Source organism: Lactuca virosa, chromosome 3 (assembly GCF_052849685.1).
Source record: "Lactuca virosa cultivar CGN04683 chromosome 3, Lactuca_virosa_CGN04683_v6, whole genome shotgun sequence".
Lineage (NCBI taxonomy): Eukaryota > Viridiplantae > Streptophyta > Magnoliopsida > Asterales > Asteraceae > Lactuca > Lactuca virosa.
Genome location: NC_136428.1, coordinates 443,808,995 through 443,823,584, shown reverse-complemented (window position 1 = coordinate 443,823,584; position 14,590 = coordinate 443,808,995).

The following is a 14,590-nucleotide window of genomic DNA, read 5'->3' as shown; positions in this document are numbered from 1 at the left end:
TGATTATTATCACACACAGTTATTAACACAATTTATTATTGTGTTAAACTTGTATTCCCCCCCCCCCCTAAAAAGGATTTAAAAACCATTGAAAAGGTAAATTATAGGGGTATGAACTCACTTTGATAAGCGGTGATTCGAGCAGCGTTTCGTTTCCCGTAAAGAGTTTATTTAACGAGAACCCGGCTCAAACCGGGCAGAGGTTCGACAGGACAGAGGATGAATTCTCGAGATTTCCGGGGCTCCGGGGCTTGCTTCGGGCTTTAGACGTGATACCGGGGCCTTCGGGGGTCGTGAGAAAGTCGAGGTGGTGAAATGGTGCAAAATAGGTGAAAAATGGGGTGAAAAATCCTCTCTAGCCGAGAAGTCTCGCACCCTTTATATAAGGGTGTGAGGGTGCGGTCCGAGGTGGCAGCTGGCGAAGGCACGGATGAGTCAGCAGCTACATGGCAGTCAGCAACGAAGCCACGTGCGAAGTCTGAGGCGGTGCGCAATTTCGGACCCGGTGCGAGCACGTGATTTCGGACAGATGCAGCCTTCTAAGTGGACCGGACTTCGGTCCAATCTGGAAAGGAGGTGACGACTTCGGACCTATCAGGAGACGACACGCGAGGCTGCGGTCCAATGAGAAGCGAACACGTGGAGGCCTCGCATGCGAGGTGACGTGTCTGAGGAGTGACTCGGCGAAATTTCCCGGTTTTCCACATTTTCTTGATTTTTGTGCCAAAAACTTGCTAAAATCATAACTTTCGCATACGAGCTCCGTTTTTGACGTTCTTTATATGCACGCGTAGGTAAAATCATACTCTACGACTTTTGTTTAGACTTAGTCGGGTGATTTTGACTTTATTTTTTATATTATTATTTTAAACAGACCGGGATGGGAATCCGTTAAAAATTCATAACTTCTTCATCCGACGTCCGTTTTTGTCTGCCTTTTTACCGTTGTGCTAATTTTGATGAGACCTTCGATTCTCGTTTAAGTTGTGTTGGCTAAATATCGATCGATTTATGTTTCGAATTTTTAGCTGTCTACTGCTAAACGAAACTTCAAAAAATCATAACTTCCTCATACGAAGTCGGATTTTCACGTTCTTTTTATGAATGTTCTCGGTTTAACATATTCTACAACTTTTATTTAGATTGTTAAGGCTACAAAGCCTTTTATCGAAAATTCACTTTTTACACTGAATAGTGTTTTGCCGGTTTTACCGTGGATTTTCGATTGGTCATAACTTCTTCGTTATAACTCGGATTTCAGTGTTCTTTATGTTTTTGGAAACCTTGTTACAAACTCTACCACTTGGTTCATCCCAATTACGATTATTGATCAATTTATTTTTGACCAAACTTTGACTGGTGTCACATTATCCCCCCGTTAGAGGGAATATCGTCCCGAAATTAAGTCTAAAGTGATACTCATAGACTAGGTCTAATCTTTCCTATCCCAAGTGAATTCAGGTCCCTGGTTTGTAATCCAGCGAACCTTCACTAACGGGATGAGACTTAGCGTGGTTCTTTAGATTTCCCTATCCATGGTTTTTATTGGTTCTACTACAGAGTGTAGAATTTTATTTAACTTGATTTCATCGAGTGAAATAACAAGTGTTTTATCGGATAGACACCTCTTTAGATTAGATATGTGAAAGATGGGATGAGTGTTATTAAGTTTTTTTGGTAGTCTAAGTTTAAAAGTACAAGACCAATTCTGGTAATAACCTCAAATGGTCTTATGTACTTTGAGTTTTGTATTTCACGCTTTCTCAAGCGCATCTTGTCCTTCCTGAGTCAGACCTTCATATGGTAAGGTCATCAATCCTGGAATTCCAAGGGTTTTCTTTTATCGAAGTTGTAGCTTCTCTGGTTAACTCTGGACGTTAGATGGCGTTTCCCGATTCGTATTTTGTTTTTGGTAGTTTCTCGGATGAATTCCAGATCAGCGAGGGTGTTGTGTGGAAATTGGATCTCTAGCTAGTTGCGTATTACCTACTTTAGTCCAGTGCAGATAGAATATGTACTTGTGACCACAGAAGGTTTCAAATGGAGCAACTTAAATGCTAGTGTGTTAAAGTACTCGACTAATTGGTAAATGGATATCCCATTCTTTACCATAGCCGATCCCATAGAATCATGACTACTCTGGTTCCTAGAGATTTTTGAGTGACGGCCTGAACTGGGAGATGATTCTATTATCTCAGTGGAGATAATAGATATTGGCATACCGTACACTCACATGTTTTAGTTATCTTCTCTACTTGCCACATTTTCAGGTTTCAAGGCTTCCTGTTGAGCCTCCTTACTTTGTATGGAGAGATTTGAAAGGGTTATCATAGTCCGTGATTGGCACTATGACCTGGGTACTCTTTCCGACTTAGGGTGTCATCTACTATATTGGCTTTGTCAAGATGATAACAAATTTCAAATTCGTGGTCATTTAGTAGCTCGACCCACTGTCGTGGTCTCATGTTGAATTCTACCTGGTAGAATACATGATGCTGGCTTTTGCTTCGAAGTTCATGATCAGACTCATACTTGGCTCATCCATCATCACCTCGTGTATACAAGTCGTATATAATTTAGATTTCACAAAACGTTCGGATGCGTGACTCTGCCCCAGGTCCACAACCAAACAAGGAACAGGAGATAGGGCGGAATCACACATCCTTAATCTTGTTAAGTCTAACTTATCTACCACTCTCGTGTATACACTTAGCAGCGATAGATTAGCTTAATGAGTTCTTAGTCTCCATTCTTGAACTTGACCTGCGGTACAATGCTTTTCCTACGAGATCTATTGAGATACTTAGGTAGTTACTGACTTCTAAGACTACTTCGGTGCTTTTCGTTTGAAGTTTTCTGTCTACTGAGTAGGCCATAATGGCGTGGTATTCTTTGCATGGGTATTTCTGAAGTTTTGAAATGAGAGACAACCTAAGGGTTTGTGTTATGAATTGGAAGAATTTCATCTTACAGATGATTAAGGAAAAAGTTCTCTTATACAGCATCAGAATTTTCACATGGTAAGGGCCAGGCCAAACCATGTCGAATGAGGATGTCAGAATTTTCTCGACGAAATAGATATTAAGTTGTTCTGGGAGAAATGATTACTAGGGTGATACCTTACGTACTTAAGTTTTCAGAGCTTCTGGTTTTATTCTGTTATTATCGCTACGAACCCCTTTTGATTCGAAATTGGCGGGTACTACCAATACGAGGGTTCTGATAATTTGAAATTATGAACATTCATGAAACGATCCTTACTAGGTCTCTCTATAATCGCTTGGTGTATACAAGTCATGTATAATTAAGATTGGTAAGACTTTTGACTGAGCAACCCTGCCCTAAATCCACAACAAAACAAGGAACAGGAAATGAGGCGGGATTACTCACTCTAAGTCTACAAATCTTAATTATAAATGACCCTTATGTATACACTAAGTCATCATAGCTTACCTGTTAGGATTTCAAATTTTTATATAAGTGTTATGATTTAATTTGAACGGAAGAGTAATCATAATTATAGATAATTATCGGGGTTTGGAAGCGTACCAAAATATAGCAGGGTTCTTTGATTCGTTCCCATGTATTGGGATCAAAATCCTCCTGCTCCCCTGTCGTTCTTCTCTGTTGGACAGTCCCTCTGGTAATGTCCTATTTCACCACAAAGGTGACATATGGGAATGGTTCCAACATTGGCAGTTGAAGTGATGAACTCAACCGGAGTTCTACAGATGCGGGAGGTATGCCCCTTCATGTTGCATCTATTGCAATGCAGCTCTCGGCAAAATCCATGATGATGGTAGTTACACTTGCTGCAGTGTGGGAGGTTTCCTAAGTACGGCTTGGTAGATGCTAGAATAACAGGGCTGATGGGGGTATTGACTGCCCCAGTTCGTTGCCCTGTGTTAGGTTCTTGAGTTGAACAACTCCCTTTCGTGTTCTCGAACTTTCGTTTAAGGATATTATGTTGGATTAATGTCTAAGTCCATAACTATATTTGGTATGTACTTGACCCGACCCGGCATGGTCCATTTGGGTTGCACTTCACCGGCACAATTTATATGGATAGTCTTTTGAGAATAGTATATTTATGATTTATATTAATATATTATAAGTTCTAATATATTAATATGGAATCATATTATTTAATTAGTATTGATCAAGAATTAATTTAGAATTAATTAAGTGATCAAAAAGAACTAATTAAATATGGACTCTTATATATATGGAATGGGCCAAGTTCATTTAGGTTGGGCTAAGCTTTCATGGATGGTCCATGGAGCTTTTAACCCATGGATCCTATGTAAATGAAAGGTCATGGGTATTAGGGTTTACATGGATGTAACCCTAATCCTCCATAATATATAAAGGGGTCCTTGGCTCACAAAATTGGCACAAGTGTGTGAAAATAAGAGTGGGCCGATTTTAGTGTGCATACATATTCTCTCAAGTTCTTCCAAGGTGTTTTGGTGATTTGTGATTCCATTTGAGGCTTCCACACTATTGGGGCTAAGCTCTTAAAGCTTGAAGACATCAAGCTACATCAAAAGGTATGTCATCTAACTAGAACTTTGTAGTATAGGTGCTTCATAATATGCTAGTTAGGATGAAACCTTGGAATAGTTAATATTTGCATGTATAATAGAGAAAACATAGATCCAAGGTTTATAGGGTTGCATGTACACCATAGGAGTGTTAGAATGCTCAAAACCCAACAGTGGTATCAGAGTCATGGGTTGTTTTCTGTTATATTGATGCAAATGTTTTATTTTCAAGTTGGAAAAAAAAAGGAAAAAAAAAACATGACGTTTGTCAAATTTTAAGATAATTACTTGTTTTGTGAAAAACGAATTATTTGTAAAATTTGAATCATTTGTTATATGAGTTGAATTATGTCAAATTTAGTAAAAGATAAAATGATATGATTATTTTATTAGTTTTAAAAGTTTGATCTAAATGTTTTAAGGAGTTACAAATTTTGTCATAAACTTTTGGAGCTCAAAACTTTTTTTTAAAGTTGTGATCTTAAGGGTTTTTGAAACTTCCATAAGTTAGGGATATGAAAGTTATTTTTTTTTAAAAAAAAAATTGATTCAAAGTTTTTATGGAGTTACAAAATTTGGTGTTAATGTTTTAAAGACTTCCATAACTTGTTCTTAAGTTATGGAACATGGAAAGTTTCATCATAAAACACCATTAATTCCATAAGTTATGGAATCCAAAGGTTTTCAAGAATTACAAAACTTGCCCTCAAGTTTTTGAATTTGAGAAAAGTTTTTTATGAAAAAAAGAATTTAATTCTAAAACTCTTGGGTTCATAACTTAAACAATTAATTAAATGGTTTTAATTTTGAGTTTAATAACTGGAATTATGATATTTTGTTGAATAGTTCAAATTAACTCTTATGGACTTTATTAATTGTTAATTAAAAGAGTATTATTAATCCATAAATATATGGTTTGAGTTTAATTAAATTAAAAGTCTAGTTTAATTAATAGATTAAACCACCAAGTATTTTAAATGTCTAAAATACACCCTTATACTATTATAATGTTAAAAGTTTAATATATTATATGTATAAGAGCAAGTCATCTTACCATTAGTAGGCCTCATTCACGAAGCCGGTCTATAAGGGGGGTATAAGGTTACTGCCTATAAAATGGCAGTTTAATGGGTGTCCACTCTCACTCACCGCTTCCTTGACCGGTGGAGGGTCGTTAGCCGAACAGGTAGGACAAGGACTATAATTCTCCCTTCATTATAAGTATAATGATAAATACTAAATAACTAAACACTTATAAATTCCCAATTTTAGTTATTAAGGAAAATGTGAATAAGGTGCTAATCCATGAAATTACACTTTGCACTTTGTTTAAGCTGTTAGTGGAGCGTGTATGGTTAACCGGCACACTAACCTGGACTTAACAAGGTAGGCAAAGGGTAACTTAATGTTTATCATAGTATCGTTGGAGCGTGTGTGGTTAACCGGCACATCGATTGAGGGGTAAATATTAAGGGTACCAAGTATATTTGCATGGTTACTTCACACCTTGTTTTGTGATCCTCGGCATCCCAGTCACAAAACCTGAAGGGCAGACTCGAGATTGAAACATGCCATTGAAAAGTTCAATGAATCTCAAAAGAATCTAGGAGTTTCAAAACCAATTAAAACCTAATAATACATTTCGTTTATCTTGGTGGAAATTGGTGAATCGTCATTCACCTACCTTCAAATATTTTATAGCTTGGATTACGGCATCCCTCTTCCAAGTTATAAAGTAGTTTGTTGGGTCCTAGCCTTAATATATCATATTGGGTGTTATATTAAGCACTTAAATCAAGTTTACGTGAATTTCTCCCATTGTTGATGTCTGGTTTAGACAACAATGATCTTCCCAAACCAAGCTTTCCTAATGAATATGACTTCCCGAGTTTGGCTCATGGAAGTCATACTTCTCTTCCTCCACCTCCTCCAATTATTCTCCCTAACCCTCAAGTTCAAGGTCACTCAAGCCCTAATGGCAAGCAAGGCCTATGTGTGATCACATCTTAGAGATGAAGTCACATATTGGCAAGCCGGGAGAGTTGGGTGTCAAAGTCTTGAGAAAGTTGGATGTTCAATCACTTTCTAAGTTACATAGTGAGTTCCTTTGGGACTACTATGAAACAGACTATGACATGAACCTTAATGATCATATCTATTTGCTTGGTGCTGCTGAATCAGCAATGATTTGGAACGATAGTAAAGCAAATTTAATTAGAAGATCAACGTCCCAAAAACTTTATGGACAGTGACAATGGTGACACTGGAAATCCAGAAAAAGCATTCTCTTCCCAATGGAAAGGGATTGGCCATAGTCAACCCGGTTGACCAAATGGTAAAGAGAAAGGCTAAGTCTGAGATAGTCTCATTACCAAAGGGTCCATATATTTATATTTTTCCAAAGGAAGGGGCGTTGATTGCAAAGCTGCCAAATTTACCTAAGGATGTTAAAGTCAATAAGTTTGACTCTACATCAGGTAGAGCCCATTATCTAACTCTATTAAGTTCTATTCTGAGATCCTCATTACATGATGTGACTGGGTCACATGTTGATGTTTTAAGAATCAAAGAATAGAGAGAAATCTTAAAGGAAGTATATGCTGATTCTGATCGCGAAGGTGGATTTCGATCGCATCAGAAGTTTGAGCAGTTGCTTAAGAAGTTATGATATATTGCTAAGGAATAGATAACAACAATTTTCCATGTGGATTGTAAGGATAAGTTTTTCCGCAAAGTTTTAAAATAAAAGAAAATTGTTTAATTTTATTTATTTGAAGTATCCTTACAATGGCATTTGTGGAAAATTGTTGCTTATATGATTCCACTGACAGCAATATCGGAAAATGGATTTGATTCTTTCATTTGTGGTAGTGTCTAAATTTACCAAATCAGGAAAGTTCCTCATCCCCCAAGTTTCAATTGGACCGAAACTTGGAATCATGCAAGTTGAATAATATGATGAATGAGAACTTTCAAGCATTGGAAAATCAAGACTAATTACTTGTTCACATGGATGTGTGAGTCAAGTGAAGGACTAAAGGGATCGAGTACACATTCTTGTGCACTGGTCATGTCCACCACAAAGCTCGTTAAGACTGATTTACTAAAGTTTAGTAAATATGGTTATACTTACAAGTTTAAGTATAATTCTGAAACATTGGAAAAGTCTTAATGTATGGCAGAACGAATGAGAAGAATCAAATTAGGCAGAAAGATAAAAGTTTCTCAAATCTGAAAAGATGGGAGAGTACTTTAGTATCATGTTTGTGATCATCTTAATGATTTAGAAATCATATCACAATTAGTCCTCTAAAGGTCATCTTAGTGCATTCTTATGACTAAGAAGAGGAGTCATGAATTGTTGAAATGGTTAGATCAGGAAGATGAGTCATACTTCGTTCCAAAACAATTCTTAGAGTCATACTCCAAGATTGTAACTTGAGTGACATATCTTATAGAAAGGTTTAAAACACTTGTCAAATGTAAGAGTAAAAGTGTCCTACTCTTGTACATTTGAAATTGGTAAGTTGTGATGTTTTGGATAAAACAAAGACCAACTAAGGCCAATTGTGTGAAGTGTTTGTCTTGATAAAGAATCCGCACTATCTCTTGAATATTTGGCAAGATAGTCTTATATGTCAAGAGGATAGTGGGAGTCTTAAAGATCCTAAAAAGAATTTCAAGAACTAATCAAGAATAAAACCTGAGGTTCTTCACTAGCACACGACTTGAGGTTTATAACCTATCGTGTTGACATATTCTGTGCCCATTCCAGTTAAAGTTGGCTTTGCATAGGAGTTCTGAAAGTTCTCAGTTGGTTGAATAACAACTTGGAAGTAATGGCAGGCCCTGTACTGCCAGGTGGCAAGAAGTTAAGATTGCATAAGTTCAGTCCATATGAGTTTGGATTTGTCATTATCCTTGTCTTGTGACTATGGTTTTGACGATTCACATGGATAAGAACACATACACCATAAAATCTAAGGGTCATAAGGTTTCTCTCCGATTCATGAAAATGATGGTGAGGAAACACTTCCACCAAGTAGATTTGAAGCAGATGGAAAAAGGTCTAAACAATTGAGACTATGATTATGGCATCCCTTTTCATAGTTCTGAAATTGTTCAGACACACATGCATGCTATCTAAGGAAAGGTGTATGATTTTGATAAAGTTTTATCAAAGCATCTCGTATCAGAAATCTGAACTTTGGTAAGAAAGTCAATAACGTATTGATTTCTAGAAGTCCAGCTGATTTCTGAGTACATGTCAAAGCTAGTGGGAGCATAAGTGTTATGCTAATAATCATCATGTTAGTGGGAGCATGATAATTATTGTTAGTGTTGCAAGTTAGCAATGTTAATTATAGAAAACAAAAGTTTCAATTCGTGAGGCTGCAGGGATTGAAAAAGTTGTTTTGCTATAATTAAGGGAGAGGATATACTTCATTTCAGTTCTAAAGGCTTAGATTGAGACCTTAATCATCTTTAGTCAAGAATATATATATATATATATATATATATATATATATATATATATATATATATATATATATGAATTTCATGTTGGATTGGTTCAACTTAAGGAAATTCTGTGTATTGCGTTCTCAAAATTCGATTATGATTACGGCATCCCTCTTCATAGTCAAATTTTGAAAACATGGCAAATAAAAATATTATAGCAAAAGACTGGTCTAGAATCATGTCTTTGTGTGAGACATCATGAATCGTGTACCATTTGCTTTGGGTAAAGGATCGATTGCATGTGCTATAATATTTGTCATTTCTAAATTTTTCCAAATGCCCAGAGGCATTAAGAAGGGAAAAGGTCTAGAATTGGATATGACTAAAATGATTAAGCAATTGTCGAGGACAATCTGAGGTTTACCAAAGATTGGTTGCTCAGGGACAGTTGGAAGTATAGTGCTAATTTTGGAAGGACCATATTAACATATTCTGAAAAGAGGCATCTCTTATTCAGAAGTGATAGTCAAAATAAGAATATGGAGTTGTCTCCATAGGTGGAAGTTATCTGTGTAAGATTAGAAAACTTAATGCAAGAAGCATGTCCAAAGCAATGTACTTTAAATATGAGACTTAGTTTCCATGGAGTTGATCTCCATTGGAATACCTTATAATGACTGTTGACAAGTCTTTGTGACTTTCTACATATTCATTACAGGAGGGTCAGTGCATATAAGTTTAAAATCTAAACAGATTTCGATAAATGATAGCAATTTGAAATTCTCACATTTTTCGATAAGGATTTGGGAGTGTGAAATTAGAATCATTGAAATTATGTTCAATTGGTTTATTTCACAAAGTAAGGATCATAGACAAACATAGAGTGCATACTTGGTGTATGGCAAAGCTATTGTTTAAGAAAAACATAGTGTACATGCTTGGAACATGGGACAACTAGTGTTTTTAATTCAAGTATAAAGTTGATAAAACCGAAACAATGAATAATGAGTAATCAGTATGGTGATAAATAAAAGTGTTTATTTATATTCATAGGGTTTGATACCATATTTGACTCATTTATTCTTGTGTTTCACTTTGCATGTTTTGACTTCTAGAATAACTAAGTCGCTCTTCCTGAATGATTAAGTTATTCAAACCATCCACAGTCGGTCATATGTTGGAAGTAGATATGATCATGAGACGATAATATCTTATATTCTTCAAACCTAGAGATATAAGTTGTTACTATGAGTTGGTTATACATTGATTGCACGAAAACGCATTTGGTAACTCGATGTTATAAAACGTGCCTTTGTGTATGATTCAACAAGCAGTAGAACAAGCCATATGAGTCGAAGTTTATCCATTCCTTTTACCTTCGGGATAAAAGCGATATCTGTGGGCCCCTCAATGATTTAGCGATGACACATGTGAGTGCTTGGCCAAGCCAGGACTGATTTGATTTGTTCAATCAGTAGGTCATCAAAAATCGAAAATCGGGAAACAACAAATGGACAGAGAGAATGATTATAATCCATGTCTCAGTCCATATGATATCTAGAATGGAGGAATATATGATCCCTTATCTAATAGACAAGTCATTGACAAGGTCAGAGTTCGACAGTGACTTTAAGAGCTATGATTGCCAGTTAGGTTTTGAAGTCATACTCAATAATAGTTTTAGACTTATCCAAGTGGGAGACTGTTGGATTAATGTCTAAGTCCATAACTATATTTGGTATGTACTTGACCCGACCCGGCATGGTCCATTTGGGTTGCACTTCACCGGCACAATTTATATGGATAGTCTTTTGAGAATAGTATATTTATGATTTATATTAATATATTATAAGCTCTAATATATTAATATGGAATCATATTATTTAATTAGTATTGATCAAGAATTAATTTAGAATTAATTAAGTGATCAAAAAGAACTAATTAAATATGGACTCTTATATATATGGAATGGGCCAAGTTCATTTAGGTTGGGCTAAGCTTTCATGGATGGTCCATGGAGCTTTTAACCCATGGATCCTATGTAAATGAAAGGTCATGGGTATTAGGGTTTACATGGATGTAACCCTAATCCTCCATAATATATAAAGGGGTCCTTGGCTCACAAAATTGGCACAAGTGTGTGAAAATAAGAGTGGGCCGATTTTAGTGTGCATACATATTCTCTCAAGTTCTTCCAAGGTGTTTTGGTGATTTGTGATTCCATTTGAGGCTTCCACACTATTGGGGCTAAGCTCTTAAAGCTTGAAGACATCAAGCTACATCAAAAGGTATGTCATCTAACTAGAACTTTGTAGTATAGGTGCTTCATAATATGCTAGTTAGGATGAAACCTTGGAATAGTTAATATTTGCATGTATAATAGAGAAAACATAGATCCAAGGTTTATAGGGTTGCATGTACACCATAGGAGTGTTATAATGCTCAAAACCCAACATATTAAGCTTAAGGTTCGAGGTGTTCTTACAAGTAGGTGCTTGTGGCTGTACTTGTCCATCACCACGATCGGGGTTACCGATATCATTACTACTAACATTTGCATTGTTAGCATTAAGGTGTGCCATGACAGCTGCTACAGCTGCTGTGACCGCAGCTTGAAACGTAGTCGCATCTATCTGAAGGATTGGTGTTTCGCTGGTGGGTTGGTTACACTTCTTTGGAGGCATGATAAGAAAATGAGTTCGTGAGCGACTATCGTGTCTCTAGATGTATTCTAACCATTTGTATCTATGTATTAATCTTTCGTTTTGTGATATTGTTCTTAATGATTCGACCTGCATCCCTATGATGCAGTCCTGGCGAGGAATAGTAATAAGTTTCTAGAATGGTTGTGAACCGAGTATTATCCAAACTAAGTTACCTTTGTTTGGTGGATATCGTTTCCTAATTTTCGAAAATATTCGAAAATAATTCATAACAGTGTATACATAAAATAGACTTATGAATTTGAGAGGTAATCATTATCAATTAAGATTCCGTGATCTGATTTATCGTTATTAGCCGTGACAGGAAAAGAGGATAAGCTCCAAACCTAATGTGAGTAATGAAATCACTAACTCACTAGGTTGAACCGATTTACTAGTTATTGCTTAGATGAAAAGGTGCTCGAATACTTCACATGAATCATGCATGGTTTTCCTTTGTTCTATTCTGGGTGGTAATGATTTGTTCTCTCCTGGTATCTATAGGGTGTCCTTCTCCTCTGTAGGTATATTAAATTCCCGGGCTGTCTTACTTCCGATTCTGACACCGATCCCCATTACTTCGTAATGAAGATTTTGAATCTCGGAAGTTCATGTGAATCTCTCATTGGTGTCTTTAATAAGGTAAGGGCACTAAATGATTTCTATAGTTTATGTACTTCTCATATGTTTCTTTCTTGGGATTCTCCTAATGAAATTTTGTTGGATCCTCCTTGACTCTTCTATTGATTGCTGGAGTAACTATGTTTATCTAACTGGTTTATACGATAATGGGAATGTCTAAAGAATCTATGAGAAAATTTGAATTTTTACGAAGATGATTCTTTCTGGTCCTTCTATAATCACATGGTGTGTACCGATTATATATAATCCAGATCAAATAGACCTTTGAATAAGTAATCCTACTCTAAAACTACATCCAAACAAGGAAAAGGAAGTAGAGTGAAAATCACATATTCTAAGTCTATAAAATCTCGGCTATATATAACCTTAACGTATCCACTTAGTAATTATAGACCTATCAGAAAAGATCTTTTTAACATTTCCCCAGAGGTATGTAACATACCTCCATGTTATTTTAGTTATGAGTTTGATTCTTGGACTTCTAGATACAAGAACTTAACAAGTTTTCAGTTTCCTTGTTATAGCATCCTAAAATACTCCCATAGTATTTTAGTCTTTGGCTCTAGAATTCTTCTGGTGCTTAGGTAAGTTTTAGACCAGTCACAACACTACAATCACTCCGTAAACACATGTTGGTCATATCTCGGATGAATATAGTTGATCAGGCTACATTGATCCCAGATATGATTACGTCACTGTCTAGGTTTAACTGCAATGTCCAACATCTAAATACTTTAGTTTTGTTCTTCTTGTGATACTCATTATGGTATATATACTCTGCATGTACTTATACTTTTATAAAATATTAATATATTTTTCAAGTATAACTCTTGGTCAGAGTGTTTTTATCCCAATGGGTTTATAGTTGTATCTTTTATGATTGATATACTGAGTTCACTATAAACACTGCTCTGATACCAATATGTCGCACCCCCAAACCAGAACGGCGGAAACGTTCGGGGGCGGAGGACTTTAGGTAAGTATCACAACACATGCAATATAGTAATCAAAGTACAAACAACCATTGCATTAATAAATATAAGTTTTACATAAGTGTTTAAACATTACATATTCAAACACTAAAGTAGGTACAGTAGAAGACAAGAGTCACGGTACGGTACTAGGTAGTCTTCTCAAAAGCTTCAGGAGTGTACCTGTCTACTGGATTCCTGAGAATTCAAGTTATTTGGAAAGAATAGATCAGCATTTAAGCTGGTGAGTTCATAAGTATTTAAGTTCTGTTAAGTATACCCTAATTTCTTTGAATAAGTTCACTGGTTTCTCCAGGAAATCCTATATCTCCTGAGGTGATTAACTGATAACCCCAATAGTTTCCCTCTGTAATTACATAGTTTATACTAATTATACATAACATAATATTGAATTGACAGTTAAATGGGTGTATCTGCCCTAAGCCCACAACCAAACAAGGAACAGGAAGTAAGGCGGTAGTCACACATTTCACTGTCAATCGGACATTACTTATGTACAACTCTGATGTAATAACTAAGGAATTATAGAATTAACCACTAAAGGTCTTTTATGTTATACTAGTTTACCGAGATTGAGTGACTAAGTTCTATTGGATAACTGGTTTAATCCCATAAACCGTTCTCTTTGTATTACTGTTTTATATTTGTATTCCTTTATGAAAACTTGAAACTGAGAGTGTGCCTGGCTCCACCAGGTGTTAATGAAAACTATATTAAACCATTGTATTTTGTATTCTATAAACTGGTACTTTGAAGGTGTACTTTCGTTTATTTGTTTATACACTAACGTATTGTTAATATCTTTTTAATGAGTAGTTATTATAACCATACTATGACGGATGGCCTGAAACAAACGCTTTGTGGGCGTTTAAACTGGTGATAACAATTGTCACTCATCGGCGTGTATTCCGAACTGTAGCTAGCAGCCTGAGTGCGGGGTTGTCAATCCCGATATAGATCTACACACACTTGTTTCGATCCCCGGCTGGAGATTCTGGCTATAATGTCAGGACTTTCCTATGTTGTCTAAAATGAATTAAAGAACCTGAATATAGAGTCTCATAAAAAGCATATTAAACGTTACATGTATATTAGTTTTGAAAACCCAATCATTCTGAAATAATGATTGACAGTATATTCTTAGTTTTCCAAACATGTATTTGATAAGTGTAAACCCTTGATTTGTTTTGAATCAAAACCCTGGTTTCTTGTAAAACAGTGTATTCTAGTATACTTGAATTATGAATTA